We start from the raw sequence: 24,390 nt of genomic DNA, 5'->3' as shown, positions 1-24,390 counted from the left end.
AGCAGGCTCTGAATTACTATGTATAAGGAATTCAGTGTGCTTCATTCAGGGGCACATACGTGTGTCCATTATAGAGATATGGGGTGATGCACTATCCACATCTGCATTCTGAGAAAAAAAAGTTTCCTCAGTAGAAATTTTGATTACCCATCAATAATTGGCTGGGGTTTATTCAATGTCATTAAAAAGATAAAGAAGTATGTTTAATGACCCTGCTGGTATGTTACATTAAGTAGCATCTATAACTTTCAACTATATCTGTGAATATGACCAACGAGTCAGAAATCAAAGATTACTAAATGAGATAACTGGAGCAGTTGCTCCATACCAGGCTAATGCCACGCTAAAATGAGTGTATTAAGGCATACATTGCAAATGGCATAAAAGTCATCGAGTTAAGAAAAAGATGGGGGATGGTATGTACCTGGAACCCTGTAGAGATAGAAGAGAGGTTGTGGGGAGCGCGCTCTACCTAGAGTAGAAATAGGGCAAAGCATGTGACTGGTCATAGGAGGCTGCAAACAAAACATTCTATGATTCTTCCTGATCTTGTTGAAAATAGAACCACATTGTGGTGAACCCTTTAAAGGAAATCAGCAATGGCGCATGGTCTCAGTCTCAATACCTGGTGAAGGTGCAAAGTAACCTGAGTTTATCAGTGATATCCTTTTACAAAGCTAGCATCTAATTCCATGCCGATGGGCCTTTACTTCAAATTTTAGGTTTACATGTAAGTCAGGAAACACACAACTATTAAAGACATCTAAATGCATCGAGAAACATCACATACATTGATGGTATACTGCAATGATATTAAAATTCCCAAAGTAACTGCTGATCTCAGGCCACAAGATTCAGTGACATCATACACACCAAAACAAATTGGTACTCAACTGAAGGAAACATCTGACAACAAGAGGGGAAGCGACATGCATGACATGGAGCTAGGTAATGTGCATGCCATATGGGGCCTGAAAATACCATAACCAAAAGGGGAGGATGATGGCAGCTGAAGGTCGCTAGCTGCAGGCTCTCTGTCCTTTCTTGTGATGTTCACAATAAAGAGTAAACGTGTAGATCAGTGAGGTAATTGACTTAACAGCACAGTATGATGAACTATTATTCTCTAACATGTATGAGGGTGTTTAGCCTATGTTCATGGGCTGAGAGTGAATTTATGACAGCACTGTGCCTGTTTGTTCTTCTTCAAGTGTAGTAGTGCACAGCAAGAAGGATGGAATAGCGGATTGGTGATGCCAGCAGGCTGTGTGTATAAGAAGTTGAGTGTTTGACAGAACAAGTGGAATTTTGGGGGGTGGAGAGGGGGGTGGGGGGGGGGGGGGGTGGAGACGGATGAACAGAATGGAAACAAAGCCGCCCAGTGAGTGGCTCTACATTGCACAGCATTGTCCCAGAGAGAACAGCACATGTAATGGAGTAACAATGCAGTTTGGGGTAACTTTCAGGGAAACATCTTGCCTCCCCACCATGACATTAGTGTGCCAAATATGAGCGGAACCTGCTGGACAAATATGTTTTTTATCAAACGGTAATGTAATTTAACATACATGAGTGATCATATCCGAAACTTGTGATCAAAATAGATTAACATTTGTACAATTGAAGATAATATGTAGGAGAAGTCTGTTTTCATTAGTACAAGAGCAGCATTTACTATCTGTAGATATTTTAAACTTGAAAAAAGAAGTATGAGGAGAAACTGCCTACTATTAAAAAAATAGCGTTCATGTAGTACTTGATGACATGGAGAATATTTTAGAAAATATTTTATTCCATATGAGGATAGAAAAAAACGTTTGAAAATCAGCTTCCTGTTGTAATTTTATTTTTAGGTTTATCAGCAGGAACTATGTCAAGATATATATATATCGTCATGTGATCAAGGCTATCTCTAGCCGAAACGCGTCATGGCGGATTGGTGCTGGGCTAACAACTAAATAAATTCATTTGCACCACGTTTGGGTCCTGCCTGTTCCTGACTAGTGGTGTGGCTGATTGCGCTGCACAGCGCTGTACTGGGAACTACACGTACCTCATATATATATATATATATATATATATATATATATATATATATATACGCTCACAGCAGTAAAGGAATTGCATGGAAAGATGTGGTCCAAAGTTTGAAAAGAGGAGGGGTATTGTAACACTATATCTATAAGTTGCTCGTATTTGGAAAAATAGGATGGGCTACATTTAATTTATCTTGAAGTTCAGGAAATGAAAGAAACATAGTATCTGTAAAAAAGCTGACCCAATGGGACAAAGCCCTTTTGTATCCAGCCCTACCAGAAAACTACTCTATTATTTATTTTAATATTTTATTATACCAAAAGGGAGAAAGTTACAATTTTCAAGAGTTGTATAAGATCGTGTGAGATGAGAATTTAATAGTAATAGCAGGTGACAAGAAGAATTTAGAGAGCTGTGAGATATAAACCATATCTTTAATTGAAAAGGGTGTTATTAGGGAGTGTTCTCGTGTTTGTTTTATAATATGGGTTGAGGTCAAATCAACCCATAAAGAAGTGTAAATCAGTTTCATGATGAAGGCAGAGTGATATTTGATTACATTGGGAAAATTAGACCCACCTAAGACTTTAGGTTGTTGAAGCTTATGATATGCCTGCTTTTTGTTTATTCCATAAAAGTGTTATCAGCCTAATATTTATTGATTTTAAAATATGATGAGGAGGTTTCACAAGAAGTATGGATACAGCAAAATTATTAGTTGGTACCATCATCACTTTAATGGTATCCAACTGTTCCACCATGATAGAAATAAAGATGACCAGTTCTCAGTTAAAGGAAGAAGTTTGTATGTGAATAGAAATAGTTTCTCAAATGTAATTAGAGTACAGAATACACAAACATTTGATGTGCTTGAAATTCCATGTCTATCCAGACTTTGAATCATCTCTTAAAGACTATGTTTATTAAGGGGTAGGACTTCTGATTTTTTCAATATATAGTTTATTTCCAGAGACAGAGGAATATTCTCTTAATACATTTAAAAAAATCAGGAATAGCATGCTTAGGGTTTGATACAATGGCTAATACATCATCCACATATGCTAAAAATGTAACCTTAATGTGCATGTGTTTATAACCTATAAATGTACAAGATCTACAAATCTTTTCCAAAAAACGGTTCCAAAGAGACAATATGAACAACAATGGAGATAACGGAAAACCTTGTCAAGTACCTCTATGCAACTGAAAATATGAAATTGTAAGCCATTAACAAAAATAGACGTAAGTGAGGAATAAAGTAACCCAATATATTTCAACATTTCAACATTTTAGGACAAAAGTCTGTTAATAAAATCCCAATTCACACAATCAAATGCTTTTTCAGCAACTAGTTGAATGGCAGAAATGAAACTGGTGTGTTTTTTCAGGACAAGAGTATCATTTTCTTTCAAGCTCTAGAGTTGTCTGTAATACATCTGCCTTTAACAAATGCCAGTCAAGTCAGAAATAGTGTGGTTGGTGAGCAGGGCCTAAAGCTTTGCAATGATCTTGCAATTAGCATTCATTAATTAAATGGGTCTATAATTCCTACATAGTGACAAACCTTTTCCCGTCTTGGGACTCAGACAAAGCAAAGCTTCCAGAAATGTTCCATGCACTTTGCTTGTGGACAGAAAGTATTGAAATAATAATAATTTTGGGCTCAAAAATTGTAGAAAATGAGGATTCGAATGGAAAAGAGAAACCATCTGGGCCAGGTGCTTTATAGCTGCCTTGGTCTCAGTTCCTAGCAATGAAACATCAACTATTTTATTGTGGCTTTTCGAAATAGAACTAAAGAAATCATCTATTGCCTTTACTGATGGAGTGTTCTAGAGTGTATAGTTTGTTGGGTGTAGTTATCCATAAAACAGTCCAATGTTCCTGAATCTGTGTAATGTCAGTTGTCATATTTATCAGAAATGAACTTTATGTTAGATTTTCGCTTTTTGACTTTTCAATAATTTGCCTACTCTGTTTTGCCGACCATAATATTTTGCATTAATTTTAATAAGGTCCCACAGGCATGTTCAGTAGATTTGCTGTTAAATTCCAATTTGGACTTTGTTAAATGGGCTAATTTGAGTTTTGGTTCGAAGAAAAATACTCATGTTAGGGCTCTTTGATATATTTCAACAAAGCAACAGATAATTGAGTGCCTTTTTTTTCTTTATAGCCACACATTCATAAAAAAACCTCTGGCCTTTTTCTTTAAGTCATCCCAAACAAAGTTCATAGCAGTACAAGTACCTATAGTCATATAAAAAAAATCACTGGAAAATTGTGCATATTTGTCAACAAACATTTTATTACTTAACAGTGAATTATTGAATCTCCACCTGTTTGAAAGTGTAGCATCTGACAATAAATGTATATGCACCTGGGGCATGATCCAAAATGAGGTTGGAACTAATTTCTGCCTGTACCATATATTTGAACATTGTATGAGTTACAAATATGTAATCTATACTAGATCTAGATTGGTGTACTGGAGAACAAAATGCGAATGTCATTGCTTGAGAATTAGGAATTCACCAAGCATCAAATAACTCCCTTGAAATTATTGCCTTTTAAAAGGTTTTTGGCATTTTGATACTTTAGTCTAGATAGGTTAGTGAGAACTCTTTGTTTTTTAGTGGGATTATGCAGACCTTTAACATTTCTTGAAACAATATGGAAATTGTTCATGGGATACAGTCACTAAAAAGATAACCACAGAATATTTACAAATATGTAATATAAAGGTAAGATCACCATAAAGTTGAACAATGAATGAACAATCACAGCAATGAAAAGGGGATGGCTAGGGATGAAAAATCGAGAAGTGATCAGGGAATTAATAGCAAGAAGAAAGAAAGAAAGAATGAATGAAAAACAAAAAAGAAAGAAATTAGGAAAGAGATGAGACTGTGAAACTCCCCATAGTAAATGAAGAGGAGATAGCAAAAACATACAAGACCTTAACCATGTGAGTCAGTGGATGAGATTGAAGAACATTGTGAGCTCAATCATGTGTTTGTTAAGCGCGACTACTCACCCGTATAGGTCTCAAGGCGCTAGGGTGGAGGGGAGTTGCAGGTTTCAGTCCATCAAGGAGGGGTCTGTTGAAGAGCCAAGTTATGAGGTTTCTCATGAAGGTGGGGAGTTATGTTGTCTGTATGAGGTGGAGCGGTAGGGCGTTCCAGGCTCTGGCCACGAGAAAGGAGAAGGAGCGGCCTTCCGATCTGGTCCTTCTGGCAAGGGGAACCATGGCATAGGAGAGCAGGGCTGATCCTAGGGTCCTTTGGGGTGCATGGAATTTGAGTTGGCTGTTCAGGTATGCTGGTCCGGAGTTTTGGAGGGCTTTTTGTGCGCTGGTTAGAATCTTGAAGGTGATTCTTGCCTCGATAGGGAGCCAGTGGAGTGTGCGCAGGTGCTGGGAGATATGGCAGTGTCTTGGTAGGTTGAGGACCAATCTTGCAGCGGCGTTCTGGATGTTTTGTCGCTTGCGGTTGAGGTTTTTGTTTATTTTGGAGTATAGTGCGTTGTTGTAGTCGAGTCTGCTGTGGATGAGGGCATGAGTGACAGTTTCTCTGTTCTCGAGGGGGATCCATTTGAAGGGCTTACGTAGGAGGCGGAGGGTGTGAAAGCAGGAGGATGCAACGGAGTTGAGCTGGAGGAGGTGGAGTGGGAAATCAAAGACCAGCCACAAGTCATATCACCAGTTAAAAGGAAAAAGGCATAAATGAGGAGTCAGATTTGAGTAAATATAGGAGAGACCTTGTAAATTAAAAAAAGCAAAAGGAACGCTTGCAAAAAATGAGTGAGACAAAACACTGATTGGTTCAGATGTTGGGAAACATTGAGACACCGGAACTTAAGACACATTGATCTAAACATCTTGGACCGACAAGCTGCTTGTAAACGAAAATGTCAATCTCAAACAGCAATACGTAATGTAATATAATAATGTCCTAACAGTAACAAACAGGAGGGTTTAGGTTTTTCCAAGTACCATTGCTTCTCCTTTATTTGAGAAAACAAACAGTTTCAAATCATCTGGGTTATCAAAGGTTGATGTTTTCCCTTGAAAGTGACCTTAAAAAGACAAGGGTGTCGGAGGCCAAATCAAATGTTCCTGGATTTTTAAGCTGAACAGAGATGGAGAAACTACTTCTGTCTGTTAGCTGTTGATCTAGCAACATCCTGGGTGAAGAAGATTTCCTGCCCTGACTGTGGAATTTGTTTTCGCTGTTTGACAGCTGAGAAAACTTTCATAAGATCCGGGTCTTGTATGAAGTGAGCAATGATACCTGTTGGTCGAGCAGAAGTAGAGTTTGTTTGAGATGAAGATTTGTGTATGTTGAGATCTGAACCATCATTTAGGCTGACCATTTTGGTTATAGGAAGCTGAAGAAATTAGATCATGTCCAAACCTACTGAATCTTCAGGAACACCACAGATTCTCCAATTGTTTAATCTGTTTCCCAAACCTTTGTTGTGTTAAGCTGGATATTTTCTTTTGACATTGACTCCACCTTGGCCACTACAACTTGAATATCGCTGATTCTTTGCTCTACTTCCAAAACTCTGGAATCCAAATTAGACCATTTCTCTTTAATTCCTTAAATGGTGGCATTCATTTCAACAATTAAAGGTTTTAGATTTTTTATTTAATTCATTAGATCCTTTAACAGAGGCAACAGAGCAACTGGATCTTTTTTCTCCCTTCTGTTGACATTACCCATCGGATCTTTGCAAGAGTTGAGGATAGTTGTAAGAGAGGGAAAAGGTTTTGGAGTAGAAGACAAAGGATGATCCATGTTGAACAATATTAATGAAATCTATTAGTGGAAGGAGAATGTGATATTTAATGTTTATTTATTTTCAATAAGTAGAACAACTCAGTTTGTTTCTGAGAGGACAATGCAATTAACAGAGGTTGAGTCAGAGAACGTTTTGTGTCTGTACTATAGAGTATGGGATTGTTACCAGAGAAACTGCCACCAGTGCTGAACTGATGTATTTACAAAGGACCTCCAAGTGCAGAAAGATGTTCATTCCCCCGCTCATTATAAAAGTGTAGGTTTTAAAGTACGCCAGTGCATCAAGTAGTTAAAAAATTGCAGCAGTAGCAATCCACTGCAAAGAGCAGTGTTATTAATGAGTTAATGCCTAAATAAACCATAAAAAGGTCTGAAACCTCACCTAGCCGCTCATCCACAGTTCTGACACTGCTATGACCCGCTTGTCACCGTCAGGAGACCATAGTTCTGCTGCAATTTCATTGGACAATTTCGGGTTAGCGAAGAGGCTAAGCTTTGGTGGCCCTTTTGTGGCGGTCTGTCCACCATCCCTCTAGTTAGCCCTTTCTTGAACTATCCGTTAAATATTTGTGAACAGGCAATTGTATATTATGTATAGAGAAGTTTGATTAGTGTTTTGGATATTAGATAACATGCTTTGATTTATAACATTGCTTTTCAGCATACTGTTATACATCCTATAATACATCCTATATAATTGAACTACAAACGTATCCTCCTCCTTCGAAGAATAGGTTGATGACGGATGTCTTCAGTAGGCCTTAAAGCTCAGTGTCGCTTTTAGTCTTTTTCCACTGTGCCATGTGGCAAGTTAGAACAGAAACAGAGAGTCTAATCCAATGCCATCTCTACTGAACAGGCCTAAGCTGAGAAATTTGCCACAGGAAGTTTCCTTTTTCTGCTCTAAAACAATATGGCCTCTGGGGTGCACTTAAGTAGGTTATTGTCATCTGATGGGCTTGTATTTATGCCCAATGAATCATTGATGAAAGCTTGTCAAGTAGGTAAACCATAACAGTTTGAAGGGATAACAATTTTTGAAATAACGCACAATGTGATGTGTGCAGTAGACTGCGGCACTCGGAACAGGACTTTAAGAGAAGACGCTACAAACCAAAGCACGAAAATCAGCAGTCCTGTATCCTCCTGAATTTATTAGAGGGAGGAAGGCATCCGTCAAAAACCGGAACTAAGTAGAAGGAGCCAGCGAGTTTTTCATCTCAAATGACTAATGATAAGATTGTTCCCAGTAGGAGAAAACGCTCCCTGAGTGAACAATAAGCCTAAGAATAAGACCGAATAGCCAATATATAGGAGCCCTACTTTAAATCTACACAAGAGCCCACGAGAGAAAGGAACAGAACACCCAGAGAGGATTCTTAAAATGTGATCTTATCTATAATATAGAGTGCTGCAATCCAACAAAGGGAAAAGAGGAAAAAACTCTTACAGAGACAGACAAACCGAATTTGCCTTGAAAAAGATGGTGTGAAATATTTAAGCTATCGAAATGCGTCGATGTCGCCAATCATTAATTATTTGAAAGTGTATGACATCGTGTTGCGAAATAATATATGAGATGTACAAATAGTATTGACAAATTTAAAGTCATACAACCTGTTCTGTCTTTTGTAATTATGCTGGTCATAATGGTCCTATTGTGTTTAGTGTGATTTTACTGATGTTTTTGTATTTTGGGGCACTGAGAATCGAATATAAGTTTTAATGCTTCTTTTTTTAACATGTATTTTTAATAAATATTCAATTTTTATATAGAATTACGTTGTTGTATTATATTGTTATATTGTGTTTCTTCAAAATCACGGTCCAGGGAAATACTCTTTTCTACTGGTTAATTACCCTATTTCCCTTGACGCTTCCAAGGGGTACCTCTCCCATTTTTAGTCTGCAGTAGACTGGAGCCTTTGCTGGGAATAGGAAGACCAGGATCCAGTCACTGGATCACAGGCATAGTGAAGTCAGTGAACTATAAAGGGATTATGAATAGTGTCATGTTGGGCACTCGTGGGTCAGGAGAAATCCCAAGCGAAGAATAAACTGGGATCACAGTCAGTGGTAAGGTGCGCATAGGACGAACAAAAACTTCACAACAAAGTCTGGAGCCTTGGAGACAATCACTGGAGTTGGGAGCGTGAATAAGGCAAGGAAAACCTATAGATGTCCTCGGTACACATTTGGTATTATGGGCTGAGTTTCAAGGCAAGCCTCCATAGAAATGCCTGACATGTTTGTGGCAATAAGCAAAATAACTTTAAGGCTAAACTAGTTTTGGATAAATAATAGGTCATACAAGTGAAGAAAAATTGATAAGTTGTTCAAATGTTATTAAGGAAAATGTGAATGTTGCACTAGAAGCAAAAGGAAAAGTGTTTCATTGTCAATATATGGGAGCTATCAATATCTCAACAACTGTATTTAGTAGCCTCATGGAAGTCTGGTAGGGATCAGTGACCACTGTAAGTTAGCTTATGAATGAATGTTGATACATAGATATTGAGAGTTTGGTTCGTATGTATATTTTAATTTACCATTCAAATGTCTTTATGGAAGGCAATGCTATTCACCGGGTTGAGCAAACAGGCTATATTTGGAGTAAGCAAGCTTGGAGCCACCTCTTGGTGATTTGTCATCTCAATCAAAATGTTGGTGCAGTTGAGAAAGTTGAGCGAAGTACATGAAGTTACTGTATTCGAGAAGAACACTTATCTGTTAGAAGGATGTTCATGGCTTCTTCCCTTGGAGCTCAAACACAAAAATGTGATCTATTCAAGATACGAATTTTTAAAGATTAAATAGAGTTCAGCTCCTAAAAATCAATGGTTGCACTTGTTCAGGACAAAATACCTTAGATGCTTAAAAAATTAAAAAGATGGTGAGAGGCAAAGGGGAGGAGAGGCGTTGAAAAAGCAGGCAATATGTCGGTTCTTCCTGCTACAAGGCAGGTGATGCATTGGTCGATGCGATATGTCGGGTCCTTACTGCTACAGCGGAGGTGATGTGTTTGCTCCTTACTGATAGGCAGGGGAGGTAATGCATCGGGTCCTCACTGTCACAGGGGAGGTGAGGCACTGTTTTTGGGCACATGACATCCGTACCATACTGCGGGCCGAGTCAATGAAGAAATCGGTGCCCAGGGACGATGCGTTAAAAGTCAAGTCTTGTTCCGTTGATTTCACAGTGATAAAGCAGACACTGCATCGGAGTCAGAGCGATGCTTCATGGACTTCACTGATGAGGTTGTAAAAGTGGCATTTCTAGACCAGAAATTTAAAAACCAACTTCACTAAAATATGTAATTTTAAATTGGGAGTCCAGAGACACCAAATCCCAATTTTCTCTCAGCTCTCAAGTGGCAGATTCACTTGTAAGACGTTACAAGGCAGCTCCAATGCTAATCTATGGGAGAAATAGGTCTTGCTGTGTTGAAAAATGAATGTAGCAGTAATTCACTACCAGGACATGTAAAACACATTACATGTCCTACCTTTGAAATACACTGCACCCTGCCCATGGGGCTTCCTTGGGTCTACCTTAGGGGAGACTTATATGTAATAATAGGGAAGGTTTGGGCCTAGCAAGTGGGAGCACAGTTTAAACCTGCACAGAGGCACTGCAGTGGCAGGCCTGAGACATGTTTGCAGGGAGAGTCATGTGGGTGGAGCAATCAGTGCTACAGGACCACTAGTAGCATTTGATTTACAGGCCCTGGGTACACACAGTGCACTGTACTAGGGACTTACTAGTAAATCAAATGTGTCAATAATTGGGAAACCAAATACCATTACATTTTAGACTGGGATCACTTGCACTTTAGCACTGGTCCGCAGTGGTAAAGTGTCCAGAGTCCTAACACTAGTAAAAATGAAATGCAGCACACAGTCAATAAACAGGAGGGTAGAGGCAAAAAGACAGGGGAAACCATGACAAAAGAAGCCAGTTATAACAGGTCAAAAAATGCCCTTCCAGTACTCGAATAGTTAACTGTGAGTTACTCAATGGATCAGCAGGTTCACTCAGTTATAGAACGTTTTCGACTCTACAGCAGGTTCCATGGAGTCCACAGCAGCAAAAACCTAAAGGTACAGTCTTCACAATTCTGGAACATGTTCCTGGAGGAAGAAATGTAGACTACTTTAGAAAAGGTATACAAGAAGTTGAGGGTACAGTATGCACAGGCACTTTGGATTTGCAAAGCTGATAATGTCTATTTTTCCTTTTTTCAATTTCGAAGTTTTCAGTAACTTCCTGGCATACCAGAAATGATATCTTTGTTTATCATGGTATAAATGTGATTCTGTATCGTTCTGATACATGGATTTTATTATTATAATGGAATTAAATGGATTGCAGCAGGTACTCAGGGCGTTTGTACCATTCTGAAATGTTATCATCAGTATGGAGTATTAGGTAAGAATATTTGTTACTTGTATGTGTACCAAGAGGAATTTGTATCACATGATTTAATGGATGACGGCATAATGGATGATATCACCCAATTGAGCATTGTGTATGAAATTTTTAAATGTGATGTATAATGTCTGAAAAGAACTATATAACACCCCGAATATTTTCATTCCCTAGGCACTTACTCACTAACACCTTATTTATCTCACAACTCAAGCTGCATATTGTAGATTGTATTAAGATTAATCTTAACTCTACGACATGTCTAATGGTATGGGACTCTTGCAAGGTGAGTATCCGGGGCTTTACCCAGCAATTTCTATTTCATCAAAATACCGAACGGTTTAAAAAGGATAGAGCGTTGGTTAATGACATACTTTCCACTGAACTGTTACTAGCGGAGGCTCTCCGCCGACACGCCACGAATATAACAGATTTGGAACTACAATTAGGACGACTGAAGTCTGCCCTAAAAACTATTTTTTTGGATAAGAGCAGCATTAAACTACATAAATTTCAAGTGACACAGTATGAGAGCGGCGATAAAGTCGAAAAGCTATTAGCTTATAAAATAGCTGACGAACGAGCTAATACTCTGATTAAGAATTTAAAGGGCTCTAATAATAATATAATTGACCAACCTAATCAAATTTTAGAACACTTTGCTGCTTTTTATAAAAAACGATATGCTCCAGAAAATCAACCGACAGATGTGGATATTCAGAAATATCTGGATGATTTTCTGGAGAAACCCGACTCTCTTGAGTTGGAACAACTATCTAATCCCATTAGCTTATGTGAAATAAGAAAGGTCATCTCTTCCTTACCAGCTGGAAAGGCATCCGGAGAAGATATGATTCCATCAGAAATTTATAAAGGGTGTGTCGAAGAACTTATACCTATCCTCTCCAAAGATATTAATTATTTTTGGGAAAACAAGGTAGCCCCGAAAACCTGGAATAAGGTAAAACTGGTCTTTTATTAAAAAAAGGGAAAATCACCAGATCAATGCGGTTCGTACCGACCCATTTCGCTAATTAACGCGGATGCTAAAATATTTGCCAAAGTGCTAGCTACTCGACTAGCCCCAATAATACCGAGAATAGTAAGCCCAAACCAGCATGGGTTTGTGATCGGTAGGGATACTACCGCACATATTAATCTGGCTGTGACAGCCTTTGATATAGCTGAAAAGGAATCCACCCCACTCGGCATGATTATGCTTGACGCAGAAAAGGCTTTTGACCGAGTGGGGTGGGATTACTTGTGGCTAGTTATGACTGGTCTAGGTTTTGGGGGCACATTCTTGAACTGGATACAGTCACTGTATGATAATCCCATGGCCAAGATCAGCTATGCTGGTATATTATCAGCTTTGTTTACCATTGCTCGGGGAACCCGCCAGGGGTGTCCCCTATCACCTCTTTTATTCGCCTTATCAATAGAACCATTTCTTTATGCCCTACAAATACAATCACTTATTATCCCTTTTAAGTTTGGTCCTGACTTATTGAATCTTACAGCTTACGCTGATGATGTCGCAATATATTCAACTAATATCAGAAAGGCGATGCAGGGCATCATACTAGAGGCCAATAGATTTGGGGACGTCTCTGGTTATAAATTAAATTTAAACAAAACCCAAATAATTGCTAATTACAAACCAGAAGGACTAACTATCGGACTGTGCTCGGCAGCTACTTACTTAGGGGTTCAACTATCTGCAAATATTAAGGATTTAATTAAACTAAATTACGATGACCTAGTTAAAAATACTACAATTCTGCTAAAAAAATGGCATAAACTTTCTTTAAATATTATTGGTAGAATTAATTTGATTCGTATGATAATCTTACCTAAATTTCTGTACTTTTTTCGCTCTATTCCTTTGGCATTATGCAATTCTTTTTTTTTAAACTAGATGGGGTGTTCAGCAGTTTCATTTGGGGATATCGTAAAGCCCGCAGATCAATGACACTATTAAAAGGGGTTCTCGATATGGGAGGGCTGAATTTCCCGGACTTTAAGTTGTACTTTTGGGCAGAATTTGTTGGGTGCTTACGATATTTAATTAATTCTGAAGGTACAGACAAACAACCTTACTTTCTTACATTTATGTTCGATCTAGATGCGAAAATGATTTTATGGGGAGTTAATGACCCCAACTACTACAAAATCGTGCGTTTTAAGACAGCGAGGGATCTAGTTAAAATTTGGCGTAATATCCAGGCCTTCTGTAATGTGAATTTTTTCCAGCCTAATTTGATTCTGTGGGGAAACCCCGGCTTCCCAGGAATATTCAGCTATGGATTAACTAACTTATGGGGAGCTCATGGAATAAAAAAGTTAGGGGATCTTTATGGAGCACAAGGGTTCCTGAGCTTTGAAACACTTACAATATTACATAATATCCCTGACTCCATGAAGTTCAAGTACCTGCAGATATTCAACTTTTTTATTCGAAAAGTGAAACTAAAGAATATTTCCGATTCGAGCATATGGGATCATTTCTATTCACAGGAAACTAAATCATTAATTAGTGGCTGTTATAAATCTCTCAATACCTATAGAAACATGGACTGCAGTATAATATCAGAGAAGTGGAGCAGGATGTTAGGGACCAATATTACTCCGGCTGTAGTACGTTTATCATTATGTAATATCAATAATCTGGTCTCTTCATCAAGTCTAAGATTGCTGCAATTTAAAATAACCTGTATGCTTTACCATACCCCAGAAAGAATAACTAAATGGGCCTCGAATAGCATATATAGCGAACGAACTAAATGTCCCAAGTGCGCGTTGGTTGCAGCAGATTTGGTGCACATATTTTATGCTTGCCCTAAACTATTAGAATTTTGGACATCTCTCCAGAATATAATGACACTGAAATTAGGGAATATATCTCCCTTAGATTCTGCGTTAGTTATGCTAGACACTAATGTTAGGAACATCCCACAAAAACCCTTATTTACTATTATGGTAACCTGCGCTAAACTTATAATTGCTCGGGCTTGGATCTCCCCTAATCCCCCATACATAATGGAATGGTGGTCTCTTCTTAATGAAATTCATAGTATGGAATTAGCGCTGGCTAGGCTCAGGGGTACTAAATCTCTAGCTAAATTCAATAAGATTTGGGGGTCTCTCATATTTTAGCTGAAAAATTATGTATTATCTAGATCATTATTGTTTTCTGTTATATATGTGCTAAGATATATGGATATACATTGTCTGGATCCAATAAGAATTGTGTCAAATGATTTAATGCCAACCTAACGTCAACTCTGTAGACGCTTAGATCATCTCTTTTAGTTTGACTCATTTTGTATACTGTTGTTTCCTGTGTTGCTAATAAAAAAAATAATTTAAAAAGTATAATGTCATGGTTTAATATGTTTTGTATGTTTTATGGGTTTGGTGCTGTTTTTAACCTGAACTAGCAAATTAATAATAAAGTAGATGGTCATAGTTCCTATTCCCATTCTGCTCCTGTCCAAGCTAAACTTGAGATATAGGGGTCTAACGTGAACTCTTATGTGATTCATGCTAGCATTTCATGTGAGAGGTATCCAAAACCAGTCCTAGGCTGTCTTTTCCAGGGGTATGATGTTGGCCAAGCATACAGATGAAGGAAAAAGGCAAAGCATTTTCAGAAAAATCAAAAAACGGAGAAAGTCCTTCTTGGAGAAAAGAAGTTCCTTAGAGTCAGAGAGACAGAGAGGAATCGTGGCTCAGTGCAAAAAGTAGCATGTACCTCATTTTAAATTCCAAGAAAGCCAGAAAGTTAACACTTCCTCTTCTTTACCTATTTTCCAGAATGCCTCTAAAGCTATGGAGCAAGTGATGAACACAGAAGTGCCATCAGCAAAAACTTAGGCCAAGATTTACTAAAAAGTCATGTAACGCAGCAAGACACTTTACTGCGCTGCGTGACAGGGAGAGAGCAGGAATGTGCCAAATCTACTAAGATATAAAGCATTACTGATCTCGCCCTGTGCTGGTGCACTGAATGTTGCCTAGCCAAAGCAGGCTCCATTGCACCATGATGCAAGGGTACCTGTGTTACAGGCAAGAGCGTTTTGGGGCAGGAAGGGACATCTTTCTGCACAAAACAATCCTCAGAGGCATTTTACTCTTTCTGTGTGTGCTGCAGAATGCAACACGTGTAGAAATAGGAAACCACGCGGAACATAAAGCATATGCCTCCTTGTTACGCCTCTGTCGGGAAGGCATACCATTTTGATGCATTCCAAGGATTACCCTTCTTTGTAAACTTAAAGGGTCAGATTTACAAGGCCCTTGCGCCCCTTTTGCGTCACTTTTACCATGTTAAAAGTAACGCAAAAGTGGCGCAAGGGACTTGTAAATCTGCCCCAATGTGCCTAAATCCACAGGTGCACGCGTGGAAACGCCCACAATCCACCCAGGGAACACCTTCCGAAAGCAGAGTAATGCAAGGCAGCAGCTTGCGCTGTCTTCTATTACTCTAGATTTACTAAGCCATGCAGACCCTCGCAAAGCGGCTCAGCGTGGCTTGGTAAATCTGACTTAACCCTTTAAGTGCTGCCGTCGCCCAACGGTCGTCGCGAGCACTACCTTGCCAGTGCTGCGCACGACCGTTGGCCGACGGGGCCGCACCCGTTATTCGAACGTTCAGCACTGGGCGCTGAACGTTCGACGCTCCTAATGAGTTACGGGCTTGTGTTGCCTTGTGTCACCTTGTGTGACGGACGCGCAATGCAAGCCCTCAGTCATTCTGGGCGTTCATTTATTTCTCTCTTTGCTCAGCTGTGATATTATGCTTCAATTAATTTCTAGCTCTATGAAGTATAAAATATTACAAATCCCGTAATTTTGAAAACAGTTGCAACATTTGGAACTTGTATTCGGATTTCAGTGAATTCACGTATATGCAGCTGCCCACAGGCCTGACAAATTAATTTCAGCTCATAAAATCCCATTTTATGAGGGATGGAGCTGTTGCCAGGCCTTTCTGCTGTCTGTTGGTAAACACAACAAAGCGATACAGGATATACTTCAGTTTAAGGGATAATATCCCACAGCACCTACCCCTTCACACATGAATCAGGTTAATTAGCAGCCCTGTGCTCTTACAGATATTTGTTGGGGTATTTGCTGATAATATTTAAAATCCTACAGGTTCTCCTCTTTAGTGCCGTAGTGCAGGGTCTATTCCACTATACAAGCACTGTACCAGTAATTAAAGAGCGACACAGACAGCGTTTTCTCGTTCAATAGCCCTCAGGCCATAGCAGAGGTTGCAAAATCAAGAGGTCCAGACAGCATAGAACTGTGGCAATCACTTAAGCTGCTGGAATTTCACACAGCTTCATGATATGGGTAGCTGACGAAATGTAGATAATCTGAGGAAAACTTGGCTTCAAAGACTACAGGGAGAAGAGAGCTAAGAAATGCATTCGAGTGTCTCATGAGATTTGTATGAAAATATTGATTTGATTACTTTTTTAATTTCAATGTTCACTTATATTGATAATTAACTAATATATTTGCTTTTTTACGGCACATTACAGTTCTCTACACACACCCATGTCTTCAGACAGGGATGCAATTGTATGGAATCTATAGCAAGTTCAGAATTCTGCCCTGTTAAGTGTCTCTATTGCAGCCTCTTAATTGCATTATTATATCCAGCTCAATTGAAAAACTGCTTTTCAAGCCATTATTCCAGGATCGAATGTTTGAAGGTGTAGAAAATGAAACAGCGATTTTCCTTTTTACTCTGGGAACCAATCCCATGAAATGTGTATTACTTATCTCCAGTACTTAATTTGTAAAACAATAAGTGCCAGGGCCCTTGTCAGGAGGCCACTGTAGCTTGCACCACTCATTCACCCCTGCCAGTGCAGCCAGTGACAGTATCAACACAACTACTAACCATCCCACTGCTACAAGTCTGACAAAGCGGACTATCCCAGTCCCCCAGAGCCATATGAATTGCTTGGGCGGCAAGTATTATTTTTTTTAATGCATATTCAGTTAATAAGCAACTGTTCCTGTGCTCATCTGTAAATGAGACAAGCAGCGCCACCATGTGGCAGAATACCATAAGTGCAGATGTTGACACTATTGTGCCGGTGCCGCGCACCGTAATCAACTAGCTCAAATTAAGCATTGCCTATCTCTCTTCTCTCTGGAGTCGTATCTGACTTACCAAGGCCATGGTGAACAAATTACAGTGTATTATTTTTTTTTTAATATATGTTTTGGTGCTTTCACTCACATTTTCAAATTGAATAACTCTTTATTAGTTTAAATTAACTACCGATTCCTTAAATGGTTTTCATAGGTTTAAGAACTTATTCTACCAAAAATGATCTAAAATATGTGAAAATATTATGTCATCAAGATGCTGTGCAACATGTGTTGGCTAATATTCAAAAGCATTCTTTACTTTTTGGAACAATATTTAATAACTATTTCTGTTTACTTTTCTGTGAATGAAGCGTACTGGATTCTTATACTCCAAACAAGACGAAAAGAAAATTAAAATTGTCAAAAACGTACATGTTCATATCTAAGAAATTATAATTGCCTCCAATATTTTAATTATAAATTATCTATAAGATGCTTTGGGTGTGTTCATTGTCTTAATATGAGAGCACTTTTACGCTTGACTATTTACAAAGAACTCTATAACTAACCGTTAATGTCAAGGAATGTTCCTATCTAATAAGTTGGTGATGTTATCCAATATTTTGTCATAATTTTGTCAGTATTGGAGATTAGAATTCACAATGTAGCTCCACAAATCTGCAACACTTATTGTATTTGTAAGAGCATATGGCCCAATGCCCTATACCAGTGTTCCGTGACCTGTGGTCTGGGGATGCCTGGGGGCTCATTAGGCCCACTAAATTAAGTAAAATTAAAATGAATATGCAAAACGTAATACCGTATAAATAAAAATAAAGAATCACATTTTAAAATGTGAAATCTTTTTCTATATTTGATTGTGAATTGAATCAAATATTTCAATATTTCAGCATCTGTTTAGTGTATATTTTTATTCTGTATTCTTGTGCATTGTTTTGAGCTTCATATAATAGTAATTGCTTTGGCTGGAGGTCCCCAGCTTCCAATAATTACTCAATTGGGGTCCCAGGACTCAAGTAATGATTCAGTGGGGTCATCTTGAAAAATAAAATGTCTTTTCACCTCTCTTCTGGACTTGAACACACTATCAACCATCTACTTACACCATCATGCTTACTCATCACACATAGATCTTTATCATCATTGGATTAAACGTCAAAATTCTCCTAAAAAATTACCTTAGCTATTATGGACTTCATCACAATATCTTCCAGTTAAATAATTTTAATAATCAAATCAGCCAATTTGTCTTGTGCTCTATGTGAACCATTCAGCACACCAAAAATAAAACCATTTGCTCTCTTCTCTTAGGTCATTCAATAAGGCCTTTCTCTATCTAACCTCTCTGTTCATTAACTCTCAAACATCTCCCTTCCTCTCATTCTAACTACAGTGCAGTATTACAACTCCGTCTTCATTTCCAAAATGTTGCCACAACTGGTGTTCAGTGTTATAGGCAGGGGAAACCCAATAAACCCTTGTAGGCTTGGGCAATGTGCAATTCAAAACAAAAGATGCTACAAGGGATTTGTTTTTAAATTATTCGGTCTAAGTTCTGAGTTGTACCACAGTAACGCACTCAATAGTATCCACAGGATAACGATATTATTGTGTATGGATAAATAAATTAATGGAAGGTCAGAAGAAAAACAGAGCAGAGGAATTTGTATTTCAAAGAAAAATCTTTACTGAAAACAAGTTATGGGAGATAAATATACAAATTAATTTTAGCAAAAAATCATGAACACAGATTGGCAAAAATGTATCTATGGTTCATGACTTAACACATCAGCTCCTTATTAGTGAAATAAAGACAACCCAAAATGATCAATTAAATGTGGTTGTACAAAAAACAAAGCAATCATCAGAGCGCAGGGTAGATACTTCTAGGCTTTTATTTGATGCTGTTCTATTCGTCCAGTGAGTAACCATGCCTTGCAAATATATGATGCCACTAAGAAATAGATCAGTGCTTCGTCTGTCCTATTACAGAGCAAAAGCATCATTGACACTTGTTTCGCCACAATAGAGGTATCAACTATTCGCTGCACATTGAAGCTGATTTCACCTTTACACTACATGCAAAGAAACAAAGTGGAAAATAGATTCCATACCCCCACATTATCATCACAAAATTCAACATTGCAGTTTATGATATCCCATTTAGCCTTACAGAGTCTAATGTGGAGAATTTTAAGCCCTAATTTGAGGACCAACCGAAGGCATGCTTCCGGTTGCATCCAATCTTAATAAGTTTCACAACCGAAGATATTTTTATACAGCAAATAATTATAGGTCAAAGAGCCATATTTGATGTCATTAACAACTTTTTACATCTAGAACATCAATACTCTTCCTTGAATAAATCATCAGAGTCACCCTTGATGAACAATGGATTTTCTCAGAGCTAATCAAATCTCTATTCCTTAAGATACTTGTGACATGCACTGTCCACTGATTGGTAGCGGTTCCATGATAGGTTGCTAGTTCATGCATTGATTCAAGATAGACACTCACATGCACCTTCCTATATAACTGAATCCAAGATAATTTAGGACAGAGCATAATGATTGATGTATAAATGTAATACTAAGCAGGTAAGGCAGGTAGGCAATAGTTATGAAAGTGACCATAAGAAATTGTTTTCAATATGTTCCAGCTTTCAGAATAAAACATAACCCAATACTTCTGCTCCATAGACGACTGCTGTTATTGCCTTCATCTTGTACACATGCGAAATAGAACTTTACGATTGTATACTACTTATTTGCTTACATCTCATGAGTGTTCCACTAGATTGTTTTATTATCTGTGCAAAGTTCTCACTTTGCTTGACCCAATTTAACTTTAGGTCAAAAGGAATGCTCAGATAAATCAAATATGTTGGCATATTTGAGCCGTTGGTAATTATCTGGAAATGATATTCCTAATAAGGAAGAGGTCTTCAAGAGCAAAAAGTTTGGTTTAGAACGTTAATAGTCAAGGACTTTATCCTACAGTATTCTGCAAAACCGCTAATCAATTTATGCTTTGACAAGCAGAACAGCAGTATCAGAGAACAAATGAATTGGTACACTAGTACCCCTTAAGCTTGGAGCATCAAGTTTCAGTTTTTTCTAAGTAATTCCCAACATTTTTCAAGAACAATCCATAGAGGAGTGGCGCACATCTGACGAGATAGGAAAGCTCTTGGTACACTCCCAAGCCAGACCGAATCATACTCTTGAAGTTGTATTTGTATGTAGCATTCATTAAAATCTATGGCCCAGGTGTGTCCAGCCTGTCGAGGTATTGAACGCTTAAATAATTGTCCTTGTAACTCAATATCGAAGTGTGACAGCTTTTAAAGGGGAGAAGATTAAAAAGAAAAGATACTTTCATGATTGTTAACTCTTCATTTTAATTCTCTCCCATTTCAAAGTGTTGCATTTACAAACAGCAAGCCTCTTGCTCCCAGTGCCCAGTAGACGCCGAGCTATATTCATAACTGAAAAATACAGTAATATTTTTTAAATGGGATACATTTAAAGTGAAGAAAAATATTACTATTAAACATAAGTCTTGCAGGGCCCGATTCACAGAACTAACTTAAGACAAAATCCTAAACTTACTACTTTTGGTATTCACAGAAGTTAGGATTTTGTCTTAAGTTTGTCTTAAGACAGACTTAAGTTCGGATTTTGTCTTAAGTCTGTCTTAAGACAAACTTAAGACAAAATCCTAACTTCTGTGAATACCAAAAGTAGTAAGTTTAGGATTTTGTCTTAAGTTAGTTCTGTGAATCGGGCCCAATGTTTTTATCGACTTTCAATTAAGCCTATTATGTCATAATGTTATATGAAGCATGTTTCTTCACTCTATATTTCTCCCCTTTAAACAAATGGCTGCATTTTTTTGTTATCATTTTGGCACTGTGTCACAGACCACTTGGAGCAAGATGCCATTTTTTTGTAAATGTGACACTTGGAAGTGGTAGAACATTTTAAATGATGAGTTTTATGGAATCCATATAAACATAAAGTTAACTCTCCAGTTTAATTTTCTCCCATTTCAAAGTATCGCCTTTGCATACAGTAGGCATCTTGCTCCCCAGTGGCTTATAGACACAGTGCCATATTTATAACTGAAAAATACAACCATTATTGTAAGTGGGGGAAATGTAAATTGCTGAAAATTTTTCCATATTTCAACTTTTGTGCATAACATTTTTCTACACATTAAATTTCTCCCATTTACAAAAGTGGTTGTATGCTTGTGTTATACATGGAACAGTGCTACATATGGCGAAAGGTATGTCCTGCACCATAAGTACATACAACACAGGTTTGCAGTTACCCATACACATATAACCCATTCATATGCATACATGTTAATGCATACCGAAAGACCACACTCTCACTCACACACATTACAGCCCTGTCATAGTGCCCCCAGTCAAAGTATTTTGTTCAAACCATAGTACCTGGCTGTATGGACATTAAGCTTAAAGTCAATGAAACTGGGCATGGAGGCGTCTGGTAAGGTCGTATAATGGTACAAGGCATGACTCAACAACACATACCTGAACAACGCAGTCTCAACCATGACCGCGTGTTTACCATGCATGCCTTTATCACGCATGCTTCTACCACGTATAATTGTGTGGTAAAGACATGCTTGGTAAAGGGACACATGTGGTAAAGATTACACCCCTGCCCCCAGCCCTAAAAACTGTCCATTTTCCCCACCCTGATCCCTACAAATTTACACATGCCCTAAAAACTACTCCAGCCCCTAACCTTGATCTCTAAAAACTGTTTACTATACCTGTAAACTACCTCGACCCAGCCCGCCATGCCCTAAGGAATAAAACTGCCCCAGCCCTGAAAACTGTCAGTTTTCCCTGCCCCACCGTGAGTCCTAATAAGTGTCCCCACACCCTACAAACGGCCCAAACCCCAGCCCTCCTGCCCTGAGCCCTAAAAGCTTAACCCTACCCCAGTAAACTACTCCAACCCGGCCCCCCCTTGCCCTGAGGCCCAAAACTGCCCCCAGCCCGGAAAACTGTCCCTTCTCTCCACGCTCTGAGCCCTAAAACCTGTCCCCCTGCCCTATAAACATCCCTGATCCCACGAGCCCTAAAAACTACTGCACCCCCAAATAACCCTCACCCTCTGAAACCCAGCCCCAGCTCCACTTACATGACTGCACCCTCTTCCAATCCATCCTCTTCCAGTCCGCCCATTCCAGCATCTAGACCACACACTGCATTACCACACATATGCATGGTTAAGGCATATGCATGGTTAAGGCAAGCGTGGTTCGGCTTGTGTGAAAATGGCACGTGTAGCTCAGCCTATGCTGTGAAGTCTGTTTCCCGTCTGATAAGAATGTGCGAGCGACCTGGCCTTTAGTAGCTCACAATGATAGCTCTCACTACAGAAAAGGTTGGAGACCCCTGCTATGGATGATTTATCAAACCTTATCGATTTATTGAGAGAAATAACTGGTTTCTGTGAGACAAAAAGAATGCAGATTTAAAATCAAGGAACACAATGGGGCCCATTTGATTTCTTTGTGTACATCTTTTGTAGTGGCATGGCCGGATCTATTGTATATTGTTCCTCTAGAAGTCTGTCTGGGTAAAAAAAAAGGATAGCTTCCGAATTGACCTAACGTTTTAGTAAAAAATGCCCAAGTATCCTGTGGGCATCATCCAGAAAGGATACAGGCTGGTAAGTTCCTGGACCATTAGGCTTCCTTTCTTCTGCAAAAGAACAATTGCTGCAGATTACCATAAACTTGAGCTAACTCCTGAGGCTATAATGTTATGTTATGATAATTAATTTTATACGGCGCAACAGCTACCCCAAGGGTTTCCCGGCACCAGCCTAAGAGGAATAGAGAGAGAGCAGAGAATTATTGATTGAACAGCCAGGTTTTCAGTCCCTTGCTAAAGTTCCCATAGAGAGTTTCATTACGAAGCAACATGAGAAGAGAATTCCCAAGGGAGGAGCCCAAGTAAGCAACGGAACACCGCCCGTTAGAGACAGTCTGATTCTAGGGCCCGAAAATTTAGCCTGAGTAGAGGAACGAAGAAGGCGTGAGGGTAAGTAAGGTTGAACTAAAGCTTGCAGGTATTGAGGGGCTGTGCCGAATTTGATCTTGAACATGTAGCTCAAGGCTTTGAATTTGATACGATTCTCTACACTGAGTCGATGAAGATCGAGGAGAGAACCCGAGACAAAGGCAGCTCTGGGAACCTGGCAGAGCAGCCTAGCGGCTGCATTCTGCACCACTAGCAATTTGCGTGTCACATCTTTAGTTACCTCCAGATATAGAATGTTACCGTAGTCCAGTCTAGAAGTAACAAGAGCCTGGACTACGGTTCTGTGGGTGGAACAGGACAACATCCAGAGGATTTTTTTTTAGCCATATGAGGATGGGAAAGCAAGTCGAGGCCACCTTCATGACTTGTTGTTTCATTGATAATTGATAATGGAATTAAAGATCTTAGTAAGAACCAGTGCCCAAACCTTAACACGTATTTGGTATTGGTGGAATGTCACAAGATCAGGACACTGGCAGTGTTCAACTCATGGCCAAGAATAGCTGATTAAACCCCTTACGGGTATATCATGGACTGTGGACTTTTACAGCTGCCACAGGGCAATAATAATCAATGTACTATTATCTTTGTTGTTGACTACATATAGTTGTTTAAAGTTTCTTACCTATTCGTTTGTGCCAATGCATACTTGTATATGACTTGCAAGCCCACTGTAAACCCCAAACACAAGTTCCCAGAAAATCTTGGTGTTCCTCTGTAACTTGTTTGTAATCGTTCCATAGCCGCTGCAGCACACTTTGTTTTTTTTAACAAGTAGCTTCTTATATTCTTCCTGTTAGAAATTGGATTTCTGGTTGGCTAAGGCTTGCGCCAAAGCCAGGCAGAAACCACCACTCTAGTTAGGGCAAGGGAGTTACACGCCAAGGTAACCCCTGC

Source organism: Lissotriton vulgaris, chromosome 9, assembly GCF_964263255.1.
Source record: "Lissotriton vulgaris chromosome 9, aLisVul1.2, whole genome shotgun sequence".
In the NCBI taxonomy this organism is placed as follows: Eukaryota; Metazoa; Chordata; class Amphibia; order Caudata; family Salamandridae; genus Lissotriton; species Lissotriton vulgaris.
Note: the sequence above shows the minus strand (reverse complement) of the source record.